The sequence below is a fragment of the Podarcis vaucheri genome (genome assembly GCF_965113315.1).
Source record: "Podarcis vaucheri genome assembly, chromosome: 2".
Taxonomy (NCBI): Eukaryota; Metazoa; Chordata; class Lepidosauria; order Squamata; family Lacertidae; genus Podarcis; species Podarcis vaucheri.
Genome location: NC_138760.1, coordinates 102,441,727 through 102,455,563, shown reverse-complemented (window position 1 = coordinate 102,455,563; position 13,837 = coordinate 102,441,727).

The following is a 13,837-nucleotide window of genomic DNA, read 5'->3' as shown; positions in this document are numbered from 1 at the left end:
CTGGTGACTGGGAGCGGCCACCGAGACCACATAACACCAGTCTTGAAAGACCTACATTGGCTCCCAGTACGTTTCTGTGCACAATTCAAAGTATTGGTGCTAACCTTTAAAGCCTCAAACGGCCTCGGTCCAGTATACCTGAAGGAGCATCTCCACCCCCATCTTTCTGCCCATACACTGAGGTCCAGCGCTGAGGGCCTTCTGGTGGTTCCCTCGCTGTGAGAAGCCAAGTTTCAGGGAACCAGGCAGAGGGCCTCCTCGGTAGCAGCACCACCCTGTGGAATGCCCTCCCACCAGATGTCAAAGAGAACAACAACTACCAGACTTTTAGAAGACATCTGAAGGCAGCCCTGTTTAGGGAAGCTTTTAATGTCTGACGGACTATTGTATTTTAATATTTTGTTGGAAGCCACCCAGAGTGGCTGGGGAAACCCAGCCAGATGGGCGGGGTATAAATAAATAATAATAATAATAATAATGATGATGATGATGATTATTACTGGAGCTTTATCCCTAGGAAGTGTGTTAAGGCATAGGCCCCTTTTAGAAGTTGTGCAAACATACAGACATCCTAGGGCAGGATTGGAGGTGCAACAGCATTGGGCACAGCATCATTGATCAGGATCCTGCTCCCATCGCCATGAATCTGCTATACTGTGTCAAGGGGAAATACCTCAACAGGGCTATAGTGACCAGGTAAACTGTGAAATCATTGCAGATTGCTTCTAAATGCATGTGTTTAGGAGTGCAATGTCAGTGAGAGCCTGTGAACCATCTATTCCCAAGGCATAAGCGATTTATCCTAACTGAGCAAACGGCACTCAAGATTTTGACTTGAAATCCTGATCCGTTTGAACCAAAATGAGATTGTGACTGCTGCTGAAGTTTACATGAAAAGGTATGGCAAGGCTTTGAAACACCGTTCATGGCTGACAAGGTAGGATGAGTCATCTTGAAATCAGCACCCTTTTTGCTTTATCTAAAGGAGTTTGTTCAATAAGGGAACAATTATCTCAGATGCGAGGGAGGATGTGTATTTTCTGGATGACACAATAGCATGCAGGCATAGGAGTGATGTGCACATTTACATGGCTGTGTAGTCGAACAGAGTGGAAAGCTGTTTTGTTATATTATTTACTAAGTTTCCTACAATCTAACCCTTTTCATGTGCATGGCTTTCCTATGGAGTGCAGAGAGGAATTGACTCCCCAAAGATGTGTTAAGAGATCACAAGCTGAAATGTTGAATAACGATAAATTCCTTTGAACGCCTTGTGAGCATTCTTCTAATCCACCATGATTAAACGTTCATGTTTTGTCAGCTATTGTAATTTGGCTTTCACCAATGCAATACAAATTCTTCCCTGATAAAAAAAAAGAGAAGATTTTAGCTGTTTCTTTCAGGCGGCTCTTGCTATTGTCACGTTATAAATGACAAGTATTTCAGATACATGTTCAGAGCACCACTCATTTCATAAACCAAATGCTTTCATAAAGGACCCCCTTTGAAGACTTTCATTGTGAATGGCCTTTGTCAGAATACAGATATGGAGAGTGAATGAGTCCCTCATGATTCCTCCAGCTCTCTCAATAGCCTTAAGCACTCTTGACCACAAATCCTTCATGGGAGCTGCTTGGTTTAATTGGGTGGTGGGCTTCTGCATTACAGTATTTACACTCCAACGTGTCAGGCAGCTTCCTTGTTCTGTCGCTATGGGAATTGTGTTCTTGAGTGTTGCAAACTTCCATACAGTTTCCTATGTTTCTGCATGAAGCGACAGGAAGAGGTCATGTAGCCATATGGAGGATAGAATTATCACTATGCTCATATGATATAATTCCCCTTGATGTCCCCTGAAGCAGAGCAGTCCTGGGCCTTATGTTTATTGTCTGCAATGGGTTGGGTCCTTTCAGATCAATAAACTGAAGCTCAGTCTAAAACTGATTGTAAGAGGGTCTCTTCTTCAGGGAGCAGGTAGATGAACTATCAAACGCAGACCCTCCAGTGCTAATGGCAAGAGTTTCAACAGCAGTTGTGATCTGGCAGAGCAGCTTAAAGAAATGTAGGCAAAAAAATAGACTGGGCTAATGCTTTAAAGAAAGACAACGAGACTGTGTTAGCCCTTTGCCTGTGCTTAAATCCCTGGTTAGATCCTGGCCCATGCAGCCATTCATTATCTATTTGTGTAAAAGGCTTATATCAATGCAGGAACATAGAACGTATCCTTCTATGGACCTGATTAATAGCCACGAGAGGCTCTCAGAATGGCTTACAAAACAAGAAAGCACAAACATATTCATGTTTAATATCAGATACATAAATAACATTTATTTATGAATTAAAAAAATTATATACTACTAGCTATAAAAAAGACACATCAGAGTGGTTTGCAACAATTATACATAAAATACAATAAAAGCCATGTACGTGGCCTGAGATCATGCAGTATAAACCTAGAAAGCCTGGGAAACATTCTGTCCATGATCAAGCTACATCCTATATAATGTTACCTGGTGCAGATTCAAGCAGGGGAGGGGGGAATATGTCATTCTCATGTCAGCACTTTGCAAGGAGACTGGATGTGCACTGTCTCCTCCCTCCCATCTGGTGTACTCTCCCATTATGGAAACATCCACAGGGATGATACATCTGAATGTGGATTCAGGGTCTACTGGTGAAAACTGTGTGGCTGTAGGACTGTTTCAACCATTTTATTTGGGAAAGGACCGTGGCAGAGCACATACTTTGCCTGCAAAAGCTGCCAGGTTCAATTTGAGCTGCCAGTATGTCTGTGGAAAAGCTCCTGGAAACCCTAGAGAGCTGCTGCCAGTCAGTGTAGACAATACTGGAATAGCTGGACCCCAATGGTATATGATAGCTTCCTGTGTGGACATTGATCTGTTTGCAAATAGGTGATATGTTAGCACTCCAAGCCCACTTGGCCATGTGGAAACAGGAGATGTAGAGACAGCAAATCAGCTGCTCCTGCTTATGTCACATGATGGGCCAAGATCATGAGACGCACATTGTCATGCCTGTAACAAGTGGTTTCCATTTAATAACATAAGGTAACAATATGAGCAAGTACTGGAGAATATGTACCCTACATTCCATAACAGCAGCAGAGGCAGCTTGTCTAAAAATAATGGTGATGCTCAGCAGCTGTAATTAAAATAATTTGATGGAAGATAGGAAACATTTATGTGTCTTGACAGAAAAAAGAGATTTGGGTGATTTTGATTTATGTCTTTTAGATTTTATTCTAATCATAGTTCATTAGCAACAAAGATTGGCAGATGTAGGCTAAGTTAACTGGATTTTATGAAACTTAGTGATGTGGGGAAAGAAGTCAGTTCATTAGGTGACTGTTCTTGTGTTTTAAGACAAACCAGACACCTGGATTGATGACTACATGTCCCATACTTCCAAAGAGACCCCCTCCATGAACCACTTTAATTAGCAGCCTTCTGCTGTGCCCAAAACTTTAATCCTGCATAGCCCCAGTGATGATATGGTGTTGGTGCATGTTGGCCCAACCAGTAACTTCTGCCCTGTTGAAGCACATTCCTATTCTTGGCAATTGGAAAGGACGGGCCAACTTTGCCATGATCCTCAGGTACCCCTATGCCTTTCCATTATTTTTAGATATGGCAGGACAAAATATTAACCAGGAAGGAAGTTATGTCAGAGCTCCAGGAAAACTGCTGGGATATGGGTACAAAGGCTTGTTTGGGATTCTAGATCTAGCAGCAAGAGACATAATGCCCATTTAGCTGCCCCTTTCTGTTGTTAAACTAGCATTAGCCAAAGTGTCCAGATACTAGGCTGTACAGTCTCCATATATGTTCTAATCAGACTAGACCCAATGACATTAACAGACATGTTTTTGTTGCAATTTTGCCTCATGCACATATTTTGGCAAAGCACTTTTCTCCAAAAGAATGCATTTTTAAAAATCTTATTTTCACTAATATGTGCATTTGGCTAGATAAATGAATTGCAACATTTGGAGATGTGTGAAATTCTCAGTGATAACTCACACCCCGGCCATCACCTCTTTAATCTTCTACCCTCAGGCAGGAGATATAGAAGTATAATCAGCCATACCAACAGGCTAAAAAATAGCTTCTATCCTTGGGCTGTTAGGCTGTTAGGAAAACAACATAGTGAAATTGACTTGCGAGGTGGTGTGTTGTTCGATAAGAGATTGAGTGTTGGAGGGGGGAGGGAGGCTTGTTTAATTTCATTGTACACAGGTTGTACAATGGCAATAAAGGTATTATTATTATTATTATTATTATTATTATTATTATTATTATTAACAGCTGCTCAGTTAAATTTGGAGGCCCTTGTGACTGCTCTTAGATTTAAAATAGTAATAAAACTTTGAGAGATCTCCTACAGGTTGTTTGGTTAGATCCTGAGAAGATTTAGTAGAATACTAGAACTGGCAAGTCTAATTTGAGGCAACAACAACAACAACAACAACAACAACAACAACAACAACAACAACAACAACAACAACATGAAACAGAATTTCAAATAATGTCTGTGTTTGGGTTTATGTGTTGTTTCAAAAATTGCCTGTTAGGTAAGTATTGCCTTTAAATGCAAACTGAATTAAAAATAATAATTGTCCCATTCCTAGCTGTGACAAGCTTCCTCTGTTACCTTGACCAGATTTCCCAAGTCAGTAGGTTTGGTCATCCACCATGACATTAGATCTTCCAGTACATAAGTCATTTGTTCTTTAGAGACTGGGTTATGGTGCTTGGCTTTTCCATAGTTAAGGGCAGGCTATATTTATTTATTTTAATTAAGTAATCATTCTAATAAATCTGTCTCTCACATTTAGTTTTAAAAAAAGAAATCACTTGGCCTTGTGATGGCAGCAGTTGAGAAACCTGACCCCAGTACTTCTACTGAAGTGGAGTGCATCTTCCCTGCGCTAGTGCCATCGTATCTTAGAGAAATAGGGAGCTATCTTCACATCTCCATTTACATTATTGATGCAGTATGAAATAAGTCCTATAGCAGATGAGCTCTCTGGGGACTCTCTTGTTTGTCTCAGCATGCATGGTGTCTGCCAGGCACTACACAGATAGAAATACTTAAGTGGATAATTCTCCCTCACAGCTTTGCTGGAAGCAAAGTCAACTTTTCAAAGCTGATAATAAGTATAGAGAGAGAGAGGTGGGGAGGGAGGGAGAGGCCTTGGATGTGAATGGATCATTTTACGTATTATGAATCACAGTCACTGCCACCTCTACCACCAGCATGGCTTTATTTAGAAGCAGCAGACCTTACAAATACCGTGGTACCTCAGGTTGCAGACACTTCAGGTGACAGACACTTCAAGTTACAAACTCCGCTAACCCAGAAATAGTACAGTGGTGCCCCGCAAGACGAATGCCTCGCAAGACGAAAAACCCGCTAGACGAAAGGGTTTTCCGTTTTTGAGCTGCTTCACAAGACGAATTTCCCTATGGGCTTGCTTCGCAAAACGAAAAAGTCTTGCGAGTCTTGCGGTTTTTTTCGCTTTCCCCCCTTTTTTCTAAGCCGCTAAGCCGCTAATAGCCGCTAAGCCGCTAAGCCACTAAGCCTTTAATAGCCGCTAAACCGCTAAACCGCTAATAGCGCTAATCAGCTAAGCCGCTAATAGGGTTGCTTCGCAAGACGAAAAAACCGCTAGACGAAGAGACTCGCTGAACAGATTAATTTTGTCTTGCGAGGCACCACTGTACCTCGGGTTAAGAACTTTACCTCACGATGAGAACAGAAATCGCACGGTGGGGGCAGCGGGAGGCCCCATTAGCTAAAGTGGTACCTCAGGTTAAGAACAGTTTCGGGTTAAGAATGGACCTCCAGAACAAATTAAGTTCTTAACCCGAGGTACCACTGTAAAGCACCAACCTCTCCGAAGGCATACTATGAAAATTTGTTAGGTGTTTTTTTTAAACTACAGATTGGTTAGCGCTTGAAGGAACAGGCGCTGAAGCTCACAATGCTATTCAAGCATTGATTGTAAGTTCAAGATGAAATGTGAATCTTTCCAACTGCTCCCCACTCTGATAGAGAAAAGGATTAAAAAAAACCTTTAATTTGTAGCATTCATTTGTTTGTTCATTTGTTGATTGCAGAAATAAGGCTTCCGTTATAATTTGTTCAAATTTATTGCAGCCCTATGCAAGTAACAATTCCAACCCACCTGCAAAGACTTCCTGTAGCACTTTTTGATTGCTTCATATCCATTCCCTTCAGCAACCCTCAAAAGCACCACTAGGTTTCAGAGAGGCCAGGACAAGGTGCCCCTTGCTTACTATCCCAAAATGGTGGTCACACGCCCACTGCCCACAGCTTCCCTAGTTCTGGGCTACTTCCCTACTTCCCTACTTCAGCTTCCCTACTTCTGGGCTGCTTCTGTTTTACCTTTGGCAGGGAGGAAGCATAATTTTTCATTTGTTTCTTCCTGGTACATTCTAGGAAGGATTACCCTGCTCTGGTAGCCAAGGCTCCAGTGGGATGCCCATCATTTCAATTTAAATTATTTCCTCAGGGCAAGAGTGGCAGCAAAGCGAGCCAATCAGAAGCCACTTTGGGAGTCATGGGACCAGCGAGGGCCAAGGAGCAACAATGGAGCCTGATGCTTCACTGTTCCAATGTATAAATTGTCCAGTAATCACCTCCTCCAACTTGCTTCTGTCATCCCAGTTGTTCTCTGGGGCCATGGTGGGGAAGGAAATCTGGCCTGTGGGACCCAGGCTTTTGCCTGGCACTCCCAACCCTAGGAGTGCCACTTGTAATCCTTACATCGACCCAATTTCATAATGGAGATAGTTGAGAGGGCTGACATGGAACGGAAACTACTTTCACAGCACTACATGTTGGGCTGAGAAAAAGGGCTTGAGGACCCCGGGATCCCCTGAACAGCTGCAAAATGGTGGGAGGGAGCATGTGATTTACAGCCGGCAGCAATGATTGACTTTTCTTCAGTGCTTTATCCATGCACCACCTCCCCACCTAACAGCTGTTTGTGGTTGTGATGCAGCAAATGCATATCAGAAACATCACCTTGGGGAGTGGGGAGCAGGGCAGGGTTAAGTATTCCCTACTTCTCCACTTTGAAACAAGTTCTCCCACCTCCAGTCTGCACCTGTTCACCACAGCTTTCTGGGTGTGGTGTTAAATGTCAACCCAGGCAGTTTTTCGTGAGTAGCCTGGGTAGCATGCAAATTATATGGATGGAGATCGATTTTGTGGGTCCTAACCACGCAGCCAGCACTCTGCTAGGGTTGCTGACACTATGCGGAACACCCCCCGACACACACACACACAATTTGCTTCTGCCCTCATAGTGGATTAATTGAAACATTATTGCCGTCATGCGGGAGCCTCTAAAAGAAAAGCAGATGTCATGCAGCAAGGATAATATTTAATGGCCTCTTGGGGTTCCTGCCAAATGTGTGGTTCCAGCCTGAGGCCAGCTTCAAAAAAAGTTCATGGCTGAAGCGAGTTTTGAACCAAGGATTTCAGGGTTCACAACTCACACTCTTAGAAGTGATGAAGCCTCACTGAGTTCCTGATGTTATCATCAGGAGTGTGATGAGACTTAGAGATTGAAATGGGCCCAACCTTCAGATCACCAGATTTAAGCCCAATCAAATCCTGCCTAAATTAGCTCATTTTAGGTGAACTCATTCCGAACGGAACTTGGAGGTGCGTACTGGCTGTATGCTGTATTCATTTATTCTGCAATAGCCTGACCAGCTCTTATTTCATAGAAAAGAGGGTCTTGGTTAAAAATCTGGACCATCTGGTGTCTTACTATTCATCCACATTTACATTTATTTGCGCTAGAGACAAAATGCACCTGCTCCTCCCTTAAGAGGCTTCAGTTCTAGAGACAGGGATAGGCACATGCCTTGATTGGCTGTGTAGTTCTGAGGGTGTTCCCCCCTAGTATGTTTGGTTATTTGTCTCCCTGCTATGTTCAAGGCCTGAATTAAGAAGCCCAAAACCTCTCTGTGCCTTTCTCTCAAATTAAACATTGTTTTGTTCAGTTGCCGGATAAAACTTTACCGAGGACTTTTCTCTATGAGTTCTGTCTTCATTAAGGAATGCCAACTCAAGCAACCTGTACTGACACAGGTATTTCCAAAATGTGATGTGGGAACAGTAATTTCCTAGGGATGGATGTCAGAACAATTGGACTGTCCCTATTAAGTAGAAGAGTAAACATAAGAGGATCGCTGCAGGACCAGACTAAGGACCAGACCAGCATTAGCCAGGCAAATGCTTCTGAAAAGCCACACTTTCTCTTCCATTGCTTGTTGACAAACAGCTGCTTGCTCAGAAAGGCATAATGCTTCTAAACATCTGTTCAGTTCTCATGGTGAATATGCATTGCTAGTCCTATCCTCTATATATTCATCTAATCCCCTTTTAAAATAATCTAGGTACATAAGTGAAGATCAGACCAATTTTTGGGCAGTGAATTCCACGAGTTAATTATACATTATGCAAGAAAAAGTATTAAAAGAAGACCAAGGTGGGGTCAAAGCCTGAGATATTGGGTTGAAATTCTTGAGCCCTTGAGTTCTGGACTACCTGCATAACCTGAAATGCAAAAATGCCCTTATTTGCAATAAGAAAATAACACCTCAAAGGTGACGTGATCTGAGATCCCTAGATGTGCACAACAGACAAACATCAGCCATTAGTGTTATTAGCAGTGACCCATCGTCGTATCTGCTAGCTCTCATAAAAATGTCAGTGATGTATTTCCACTACTCTGATGGGTCACTAAAGATCAGAGCAGGGGTTGTGGCAGTTTCCTGGCACATATCCCAACACATCCAAGGTGTCCATCAGCTTTTTGCAGCCCATCCATTTCACCAGATTAACGGCCATCCCTATTGAAACTGAGCCAGTTTAACATCTTAACATCTTATCTGCTGGGTTTCATGCTGACCTGAGTGCTTTTGGAGTGCACCCCCAACCCAGAGTCTCATGTACATTCCAACAAGCTTGCTTGCTTGCTTGCTTGCTTATTGGTTGGTTGGTTGATTGGTTTCATATACTACCCTTCATCATAAGATCTCAGGGCAGTTCACTTTATGCCTACAATCCTATCCTTTCTGACCTGAGAGTAAGTGTAATTGAACTCAGTGGGACTTACTTCTGAGTAAACCTGCACAGGTTTATATTGTAAGTGCAAACTCCAGTGAAAGTGATAAGATCCCCCACCCACCCCACCCCACCCCCTGCAATGCCCTATTGTTAATTTCAGAACTTCAAAACCTGGCTAAACAAGTCCCAGAATTCACCTGCGTTGTTTATCAATCACACAGATTGCACTTCTGTTCACCTCCTTCAAAGGTCTCGTTGTCCTTGGTGAGGTTCCAGGGAGTGTACTAGCCTTGAACCCAGAAAAGGAAAGGGGGGGAAATGCTCAGGTTTGGCAGGAGAATAAAGTCCAGTAAAAATTTATGGCATAGAATTATCACTCTTAGATACTTGGCAGGTTCTACACGCCGGTGAAAATCACATCGTATTTTATTCCCCAATCTATACGTCTTATTCCCACTTAGAGTGCTTTCTTAATTATCTCTCCAACCTTCTGCAATGTGATTTCCTTAAGTCTGAACTGGAAATATTTCCATTTCGTACCATGTCATTTTGCTTGCTCCAAATTCTTTTAATTGGTAACCTAGCCTGTTTCTATTTAAAGAACAATAATTTCCTGTATTTTTGGAAGAAAGGCAGGAAACCTTTACATCATCTAACCCTATTTTGGATCATAACCCTCTGTTATTCTGGGAGAAGGCCAAAGTATTTCTCAGGGGCAAGCCCCTTCTTTCTCTCAGCTTGGAGATTTTGATTTGAAAACTCTAAAATTCCTCACCAGTACAATGATTTCACACACATTTTTTTCCACACAGGCCCAGACTAAATTAGAAGCTGTCGGGAAAATCTTACAGAAACTTTTTTCAGAGGAGTGTGTCATCTCCTATTTTTCTAAGCACTGGTTTTATTTGCTTGGTCATGAGCCCAAAGAAATGCTGGCTCAGGACACTAAACCCTAAAGAATACCCAGTGTTTCTCATTTTACAGTTAGTTCCATGGGGCAACAAATATGAGAAAAAATAGTAGCCAGTAGGAGGCCAAAACAAAGACTCTGGAGAAATTGGAAGCTCATTGCCTCTGAAGGATCAATAGCAAAACTCATTCTTCACCACTACATTCTGAAATTTGTGTTCTTCACACAAACTGCTACAGACCTCTTCTAGAATTTCACCACCATCTGACACCACAAGGAGCAGCAACAACAGGAGAAGAAAGAGTTTCCCTCCATCTTGTGACCATTCCAGTGGAAATCTTCTTTCTTGACTCTTCCAAGGCTGATTCATATCTCAGAGCTATGGGTGACAAGGAGGGCAGAGATAACTTTTATGAAGTATAGTATAGTTTTAGCACATATGTGAGTTTTATGGAAGGACAACAATCTCCACTGCCCATGGATTTCTATGGAGAAACATTTTTGGTCAATCAAATGGTCTGTCTGCATTTGGTTTGATCTGAAATTTGTATGCAGCTTTTCCAACAACCGCAGCTCACAGTGATGATACCAAAAAATTAACAGAGGTTGGCAGGCCTACTGTGTACATGCTGTTGTTCCATGGACTGTTGTTCTGTTGTTGGGTTGTTGAGGTTATTTTGGTAACCAGAAAAAGCAACTGAGATACTTTTTCCAAAGAGAAAATATTTTGACACATATACACCAGTGTTGCATGGCAGACACAGTGAAATGACAAGCAGATGTGTCAGGACACGCAAAGGCTGCACCATGGAATCCTGATTGTCCACAGCTCCCTGTCAGATGTCCACTGTACTGTTTGCAAACATGCATCTCTGCTTGACACTTTGGTGTGTTTACTAGGCAGCACTTCCGTTTTCGTAGCAAACACTCTCACCATAGGCTGTTAGTATGTCTGCATTTTTCCAGTTCCAGGGCAAGGAAGAAATAGAGTGGAGACCTCAACTAATCCTATGGGGAACATGTAGCTGAATCGCAGCAGCTGAGACCAAAGGATCCTCATCTATCTGTACCAGGAGAAGCCCATTCTCAAGGGACTGTGTCAGATGACTCATGCCGTATTTTTTGCGTGGGGGGGGTGATAGTTCCCCTGGAACCATGGCAGGCAGCAGATCACCCTGCAAAGGGACTTGCTACTCTGGGGAGAAAGAAGGGAAAGGTATCATCCCTCTGTCCAAGTATACTGATTGTATTGTCAATAGATACAGTATGTTGAATATTTGGACCTCGTAAAATCAGGGCCTCTGTCTTGTTAATAGCATGATACTTGGAGAGGAGCTGGCTCATAATATGCCTTATGTAAGCTGAGCTTACAAGAATCTTATGGCTGCTTCTCTACAACTCCATGTACTTAACTTTTACTTTTGGGAGGGACACATTTTTCATTCATAGGTTTCTTTAATTGGAAATGTTTATTTTTGTATGTGATGAATGATTGCTATGGTTTTGTAGTGAGCTACATTTGAGTTGTTCATAATTTTTGCCATTCCTTACTGCTACAATATTGTGCTTTTGATATTAGGTTGCTATGGATCAATTGGTTGCCATATTGACTGGAATGTTATTTATATGCTTCTATGTTTTTGACGATTTGCTATTGTAAGCTGTTTTCAGTGACAACTTGTTGGGAAAGTAGCGCATGCACGCACACACACACACGCACACACATGCACACACGTGTGGCTCTAACCAAAGCCAAGATTTACTAGGATGAGCAGAATTTGAAATAGACAAATTCCTGGATGAGCCACCTTAAGTCACTCAACCTGGCTCAGCCAGAGGTACGCTGCCATAAGTCCTCCATTCCAGCTCAGCCAGCCCAGCTGCAGCTGGCTGCACAGAGGTCAGGATAGACACCCAAAAGGGGTCATTCTGGGGAAGTGATGAGGGGTGAGACAGTAGGAGACATGGCCCATTCCAAACTCTGTTCAGCTCAGCCACCTGACCTAGCAACCCATTGAAAGTTAACACTGGAGTAAGTCAAGGCTGAAGGGACGCGGGTGGCACTGTGGGTTAAACCACAGAGCCTAGGACTTGCCGATCAGAAGGTCGGCGGTTCGAATTCCCATGACGGGGTGAGCTCCCGTTGCTCGGTCCCAGCTCCTGCCAACCTAGCAGTTCCTCTGGCGGGAAGGTAAACGGCGTTTCCGTGTGCTGCTCTGGTTCACCAGAAGCGGCTTTGTCATGCTGGCCACATGACCCGGAAGCTGTCTGCGGACAAACGCCGGCTCCCTTGGCCAATAAAGCAAGGTGAGCGCCGCAAGCCCAGAGTCAGTCATGACTGGACCTAATGGTCAGGGGTCCCTTTACCTTTACCTTAAGTCAAGGCTTGTTTTCCTTCTGCCAGGTTTGGCCCAGTTCAGCCAGCTGTAGACTCACTCCTACAGAATTTGGAAAGGGGGAATAATATACCCTGATGTAAATTACACTGGGTTCCTAAAGTTTGGATTGCTTTGTTATCCAGGAACCTGGGGACAACAAAAAGGAAAGGTAGATAAGAGAATTAGCTATTCAGCTTCAACGCTGCTTAAAATGAGCAGCCAGTGCACCACCAAATGAAACTCACCAGGGAGACAAAAATGTCCAGTAACAACCAGTGCTCCTATCTTAACTCTTCTGTAGCTTAAACAAAGAGGAGAGGCAATTGTGGGATAAATGGCTTAATCGCTACTCTCTTTCAATGAAACGATCTGTTTGTCTTCATTTCCACTTCCATGTTTCACTGAAACAGAAATAATACCCCCTCGCCCACCCCCAGTCTCTTCAGGAAGAAGCTCCAACAGATGTGGCAAGATAAATATTCTTTCTGCAGCCAGGCAGGTAACCACATGTCCTGTGATTCTGAAATGATTCAACTCATTTAGCTTCCCAATATCTTACAGCAGGAACAAGCCACTCCGTTGTAAAGATTTCCTGCTCGGTAAATAAATGTGAGGCATGTGGTCTCTTGAGCAAAATATCCTTTCTGCTGTAGCCCTTGACACTTGACTAAACATCCGATATTATTTTCCTTATTTCCTAACCTTTGGGGATGTCAGATTAGACAGACAAAGCCCAGAAACTGTGGCACCACTCAGAATAAAATATAATACTCACACATGTGCTTAGATAGGTAAACAAATGTTAGATTTTTCTTCTGGCAAGACATGCCTGCAGCAATTACTCACCTCTCCAAAAGCATATGGGAGAATGGGATGCTAATGTTCAGTACCAAGGTGAGAGGTCTACCAGGCTTGCGTGCTGAGCACACTGTTTTATGGAAGTGAGACATGGGCAACTTAGAACTGCCAGGAGCAATGTCTCAACACCTTCCACATGGGAGATTTTGGGCATCACATGGCAGGACAGAATCCCAAACAAAGATGTGCTCAGAAGGGGCTGATATCTCTGAAAATGCCATTACATTCTGTCCAAAGGAGAAACATTAATTGTCAGTTGTTGATTTCCTCGTTATAGTAAACGGGAGGCATAAGGTTTGGTTTTCCCAAGTCAAGGTTGGGATTTGGATGAGAAGCAAAGCGGATGGCTTCCAAAGTGCTCTGAGACAAATTGGACTGTTTTCTGAAGCACCATTTGGGGCTCCTAGCCACATCTTTGTGGTTGGTTACCTCTCAAGCTAACCAGCCAATTGGAAGAAACATTTCAATTTATACGCCTCATTTTGATAAACTGTTTGGTCTCTTATACAGCACCATAGCCTGAAATAGATATGCTGCAAGCCAAAACAAAGACATTGCATTT